This window comes from Wyeomyia smithii, chromosome 3 (assembly GCF_029784165.1).
Source record: "Wyeomyia smithii strain HCP4-BCI-WySm-NY-G18 chromosome 3, ASM2978416v1, whole genome shotgun sequence".
In the NCBI taxonomy this organism is placed as follows: domain Eukaryota; kingdom Metazoa; phylum Arthropoda; class Insecta; order Diptera; family Culicidae; genus Wyeomyia; species Wyeomyia smithii.
In genome coordinates this window covers 36,752,782-36,759,857 of record NC_073696.1, presented here as the reverse complement: position 1 = coordinate 36,759,857, position 7,076 = coordinate 36,752,782, and the positions used below count along the sequence as shown (strand labels likewise).

General features: G+C 38.3%; 1 protein-coding gene across 3 annotated transcripts in view; it reads right to left on the bottom strand.

The window, feature by feature from the left end:
• Positions 1-7,076, bottom strand: part of LOC129732064 (sodium bicarbonate cotransporter 3) — a 113,455-nt gene that overhangs the window by 87,994 nt on the left and 18,385 nt on the right. The window lies entirely within an intron of this gene.

Below are 7,076 nucleotides of genomic sequence, written 5' to 3'. Positions count from 1 at the left end.
TTGTTTCTTAGAAATACATAACGGCAACTATTACACAATGTTAAGAGTATCATATGCACAACATGACACTCAAAAGGAGGGTTTCACATTCGTACTAGTTCTAACTTCGACAAAGAGCACAGTTCATATCACTCAAACAATTTCAAACGATTCGAAGTCTAACACCGAACAAAGGAGAATCTGTTCCCGTTCGGAAACAGTTAATAGTGCTGCAGCTATCGCTGCATTCTATCTTCATCAGCATATGTCTTGTACCTTTCCGACCCGGGGTTACAGTTATCAATGGACCTTGCTTCTCAATGGCAATCTTCATTGAGGAGATTTTTCAAGCTCGATAAAACCATTAGCAATCACTTGTTAATTACACAATCATCATTTGCATAAAAGCTTCCCCTTCATCCAGTATATAGTGGAATAGAAGCTGCTGAAGATGCTAACCATTGCACGCCATCTTAGTGTCCACGGACTTGAAAAATCAAGGCTAAATCCTTTTTGTTTAATCCTCAACTGACTCGAACGTTCCGTTTCTTTTTTTGCAAAGCACGGAGAAAGCGCAAAAATGCTGACATGCATGTGAAGAACCGTTCTCGGGCGTGATGCAGTTTAGAGAGTGCTGCCGCTAGGGCACTTTCGACATCATCATCATCCTCCGTTCTGACTCCTGGTAGAGTTGATAGACACACGCCTTGCCGCCTCGAACTATGCCACTGGAGGAGTACGACAAGGTTGAACAATCAAACTCTCGGGTGTATTCCATTACTGTGGTTCAAAACTCGGTGTGCCCATTCGTATTTAAGTCGCGTGGAATATTCCACACGCTTCGAAAAAAAAAAACTCAAAAATTTTTAGAAAAGTATGTCACAGGAGTAATGGACACAACGTTAAAGCCCAACAAGTTCTCATCCATCCACAGTTGGTTTAAAGCCGACTCAACGCACCAATCTTACCACGAATGTGTCTACAGAGTGGATTGAACGGATGGGGAGTAATTTATCACACGTGTGGCAGTTGATTGAAATTTAATGAAATTGCGCGCTCGTGCTAGACAAAGTTGTGTTTAGTAAATATTTTCTGCCCCGTTATATCAAGTCAGATAAAAATAAATAACAATCAGTGACACATCAATTTTCTAGGATAGCTTAGAATTTGTGCCTCACACGATTTGTTCTGTTTTTCGGTACCGATGTTATTCACCCCATAGTTCTTATCGGAACTAGTTTTTATCTGTTCATTGATTATTACATTGTGATGTTATGGTTTTTATCGGTCATTCAAGTGTACGAAAGCCTTTAGCAAATTAAAATATTACCTTTTAAATTATTACGGGGAAAATAAATGTAATCAATCCTATGCTAACCGTGGCAAATATGTGAGCACAATTCTCATGTAAGAAAGTTTTCCTGAACCATGTTCCACCTGGAATGCTTCCTATTTTCGCACTATTTACGATTCGGCTTCCGTCTCTGTTTTAACAAATTACCCCACTCAGGCCAATAAAGCATTCTAACATTCAAGGAATTTCAATACACAGTCTCCCCGTACACATCACTTAGCTACCGTTGTTGGCTGTAGTCGTTTATTATTTTCTCGGCTGACATTAATGTGTGTAAACAGCCGGTTGGATTTCAGCCGCGCCACGGAAAATCTTTTTGACTTTTAACCTGTATAAGGTGAATCGATAAGACTATTTTTTATTCTGTGCAATTAACAAGAAATCAAAATTATTAGCAGTTTTGCAATAGCAGTTATTTTACGGAGTCCGGAGGCAACTAGCTGTTAGTTTGAATCCACGATCTTCTTTTAATTTTTCATCGTAGAACTTATTTGTCATTTTTGCCAGTTTTCGTTATTATGTGTCAATTTTGTTATTTATTTGTAGTTTTTATCACTTTCACAAACGTTATGTCATTTTGAGCCTTTTTCACATTCTTCTCTAACTTGTTTATTGTGTTTTTTGCAAGTTGTGGGCATTAATTTAATTTTTGTAAATTTTAGGTGACCAAAATTGGAATGTGAGGATTTTAAAGTACATTAAATATTTCTGTGACGGTTTGAAGCTCCTCTCTGCTCCGGAATGGAAGAGGGAGGAAAGGGTCCCATACCAATGAAACACATATAGCAACTATTTTTTTGCGGAAACGGCTTAAAATGATCGAGATGATGAACAGAAGCCAAAAAACCGTGAACGCCATTTTGAGTTTTAATGCTTAGAGACCGAAAATCAACTGCAGACACTTTTTTTTAACTCCACGATGGCGGCTTCCGGTTTCTGGAAACCACCGGAACCAGAATGATGCACAGAACTAAAAAAAATTGACCCTCTACATCATTTCGAAATCTAAGATGGCGGCTTCCGGTTTCTAGATAACAGCCTAAAATAACCGACTACACACCATCCATATTGCCTCATAACCCCAATACCCATATTAGGTATTTTCGGCACCAGATTGATGTCACAGGTCAAATATTGACTTCTCGCGCAACTTTTAAAAAGGACCAAAGCAACATTAAATTATAACTAATTTGTTTTCAGGCATTTAATGACAGTCTTTGCATACTGAGCTAGGTAACATTACAATCTTTAGATTTGTTGCAAGAAACCGTTGTAATCTTTTTTAATGACGCTGTAATTAACGAAATGGAGTGAGAGAGAAGGGATTCGCTCATTGTTACTTAAGTCTTTTTTTCGCTGGGCATCTGCCTCAGGGCCTTATTTTAAATAAAGCTTCGATATGTGGGCAACTTTCGAACCCAGATTTGATGTTACAAACAACCTTAACCTTGCGGTCGTGGCTTTGTACACAACCCTTCTTATTTTTATTTGTTACACGCAGAGAAAATAACTATTGAGTACCATATAAACCTCTTATGATTTTGCGCCACAAGGATTCCTAATAAAAGTCATAAGTTTGGCCTATGAATTGGAGGGGAAATTTTGTTTTCGACTGCTAACGATTTTCATAAGTCATACTTATAAAATTTATTGGTCGTAGGTATGTTATAAAGCTTATAATCGTTGATATGAAATTCAATATACTATGGTATGTTAACATGTTTTGTTAAAAAAACTTTTTTTACACTAATTCTTACTTAGTCTTTACTCGCAAATATTACAAATATATAGTTAAGAGTACAAGTAAATAGAGATTGAAATTCGGGAAACAAGTTTGCCTTTGATTCCTCTTGCCGAATGTCGTCAGTGTTGTTCCTTTTAACGATCACTAGATTTAATAGTTGTTAGTTGCATTTATAAACATAAATGACATTATGTAATGGTATACCTACAGGATTTGAAAAGAGGTACTTACAGTTTTTTGCTCCAATTTTCACCAGCTGCGCAAATTTCAGCTTAGCTTTATCCAAATACTTCTAACACTTATCTAACGGTGCGCAAATCAACGATTCTGGTCTGCCATTTTGCAGATTTTATAAGATATGACTATGGAATTTTCACAATTTTGCCGTTTATGAAAATCATAAGTTACGCGTATGGGATGCACATAACGTTTGTATGAAAATCCTTAAGCATACTTATGAAATTTATAAGCTTGATATGCAATGCATAAGTGTCCAATGAAATCAAAATTATGCATGTTCATAAGTTATAACTTATGAAATTCTTAACTGCTTTTCTCTCAGTGTAATAGCTATCATTAAATTTATACTTATAAACTACAAGAATTTCCTTCGCTTCTCTGCTATCGTCGAGCATTCTTTTAACGTTCCGTTAGCGTTTTGCTTACTCGATAAAATAATGCCGCTTTGTATTCAGACGGTGCGCGTATCGCTTGTGTTGTTAGGTGCCGGTGCAGACTAGACAATAGCCGTCCAGCAGCTGGAGCAAAGATTTCGTGCATTGTGCGCAGGCGGTCTACGTACTGCTTGTGTTTTCGGTACCGGTGCAGGGACAATAAAAGACGTCCAGCAGCCGCAACAGAACAACTCGTGCCGCCAGACGTAGGCTACCATATTAGCGGCAGTGACTATTCCTGCAGTCGCCGTTGGAGCATTGTTTGTTCTACCGAGACGACTTCTTCAGCCTGTCGTTGATGTATTTTCAATTCTGCCACGTCGCTGGACGCAGGATGATCCTAGCAGATTGTGGAGGCAGCAGCCCCGGAAGTTCGGTGAAGTATTCACTTTCGTTATATTTTTTTTTTCTCTGATACGGTTGACTTTTTTCGTATTTAGTTAGTATTTTTATGATAAATTGTTTTTTTTTAATTATTCATAACTTGACACCCCATCTTGTCACAGTCTTTTACCGTTAGTTTGCGGTAGAGCAAATTGCTCCCGCAGACTTGAGTATGGGTAATATGCAGATGAAATTATTCCTGGATATTGAAACAAATCGGAAAGAAATTGAAAACTTCCCTATCAGCCCAAATAAATTGCGACTTGTCGTGGGGAGCTTGAAACAAACAAACGCGATTGCTAGCAGCGAGTTCTTTACGCGAGAGTATCGGGTGTACAATTCTGTCAAGGATGTGGAGATCGAAGGTGTGCTTACTGAAGGGAATCTTACAAACGATGACATTTTGCGTTATGGGGTTGGCTGATTCAAGAACCCCCTAATGCAAAATGTAAAAATACTGGATTGCAAGCAATTGCATTCAGTGTTCATCGTAAAAGGGAAGAAAAAAAAACTCTTCTTCGAATTCCTTCGGCCAAATCCGCACTGCCGGTTTGCCAAATCCGCACTGCCGAGTTACGTCTCTTTGGACAGCTTTTGTCTCCCTGTACGTCTGTGTCATGCATTTCCACAACTGCAAGCAGTTAGGTCATACAGCCACCTATTGGTGCAACAAGGCAGGCTGCAGAAAATGTGGAGGCAATCATGCTGAGATCGCTTGCAGTGGGGACACCGAAAAGTGTCTTTACTGCAGAGGAACTCCGGCATGTCCCGCGTACAAACAGCGCGAGGAGAAAATGAGGCGTTCGCTCTGGGAACAATCAAAGCGCTCTTTTGTAGAAATGCTGAAGAGAGCTGAGCCACCCTTAACAGCCAACATCATTTTCTTTCTGCCAGCAGATGAGGGTTCTTTCGACGATCCCTGCGAAGGGTGTTCTTATATTGTTCACCAGAAGAATCTAGGAAGAGGAGAATTGTGAACTCTCCTAATCTTTCTTAAAATTCTCTAACAGCGTGGACTGGATATTTACAACGTTCAATATTCCGGATGTCTTTCAGAATATCCTTCTTGCTCTTCTCCCTACAATAAAAATATTTTTAAAGCATCTTGCTACAATTTGGCCCCTCATTTCAGCTATTATATCTTTCTAAGACTAATACGTTGAAAGAGGTGAGGAAATTGATTACTGTATTACAGTGGAACTGCAGAAGTATCGTCCGCAAATTTGATATATTTCCTCAATAAATAAACATTGATAATTGTGACGCTTTTGCGCTCTGTGAAACTTTCTTTAGTTCAAATAATCAGCCCAATTTGCTTCCCGCACATTTTATGATTGTGGGAAACTTTAACTCTTATCACTCAAGTTTTAGTCGCTAGATATCTCAGGGTCTGGTTGGACTCTAAATGCATCTGGGCTTGTCATATAAGGTATTTAACACGAAAATGCCAACAGAGGATTAATTTTTTGAGTTTCCATACGATTTTATATGGGAACATACACTTTTTCAAAACATATTCGCCAGAGATGTCCAGTTGACTCCCGAAAATATATTGATACATGATATTTGCATGAACATTTTCTGGGAAAAGCTTTTCTGAAGACCGTAAGGCGCTACGATGCTTGAAGAAAAAAAATGTTTGCCTCAAACTGATTGAATATCTGGCGAACGGCTCAACATTGAATTTTTCTAGCAACACTGTTGCAGCTTGCTGCTTTTGCAAACTTTCATGAGAAACAATTTCGCGTGGAATTAAGCTTTGAAGTGCAATTTTTTGCTCATAGTTTCGTCATAGTAGCTTCTATGCTACTCTGCTTGTTGTAACAGCAACAAACTGCAACATTATTGCTAGAAAAAAATCTATGTTGAGCCGTTCGTCAGGATATTCAATCAGTTTGAAATAAACAACTTTTTCACAAGTATCGTAGCACCCTACAGTCTCCAGAAGAGTTTTTCCCAGGAAAATTTCCTCAAAATATCTTGTATCGATATGTTTATAGAAGTCAACAGGACAACTCTGTAGAATAAGTTTGGAAGTTTTGGTGTAGAATCGTATGGAAACTTAAAAAATCGGGCGCAAAAATATAGTTCCACCGATCGACCTGAAAATTTACACAGTTGTTATAGGACTCGTAAGGAACACGAAAAGTGTATCAAAACGAGACAATATCACTCTCACTTTATTCCCATGTAACCGTGTCCAAGTCTAATATTTAAGGGTGAGGATAATTTCTTTCCTATAAAAACAATTATCAAACGATTTGCCTTTTAAGTTTGAACGTATCCAATATTCGATTCGTCATGCATATGCAGACTATAAATAAATCGCAAGGTCAATCTTTGGAAGTATGTGATATTAATTTAAAATTAATTAAATACAGAGTTAAAATGAGCGAGACGAAGTCTACCGGGTCAGCAAATTCTAAATAAAACGGGAAGTAAATACGTTTATCTTAGTGTATGAATATTCACATCTCTGTTGCCAAATTGAAGCACAGACTAGTCTTAATTGGTCGTAACGATGCAATAATCCAGGTTCATTCAGCATTAAATGTTAGCTCGGATCATTCGAGATGCATTGAGTTAACGATCCTCTTCACCGAAGTATCGAATAGCTTGACATGAGTCGAGTGTGGTAATGTGTAGACCTGTTTGATAGCGACTCATTTATCCATTTTTATTGGTAATAGTTATACGGCGTTAGCTTGTTGCACGTGATGTGAGGACCAGTTGCTATTCGGGCTAGAAAGGGTCGAAGATTGCAGCCAGTGCAAAGTAATTAAACATTTGATCATATAATTGAAACTGTGGTTCGAAAATAATGGCAGCTATTAAATCGTAATTAACTGTTTTGGAAGCATTTTGCATCGCGGGCTCGGCCGACAGCAACTGGATATTGGCTTGTTTTGAATTGATGTGTAGGCTGTGACAACACTCCAGT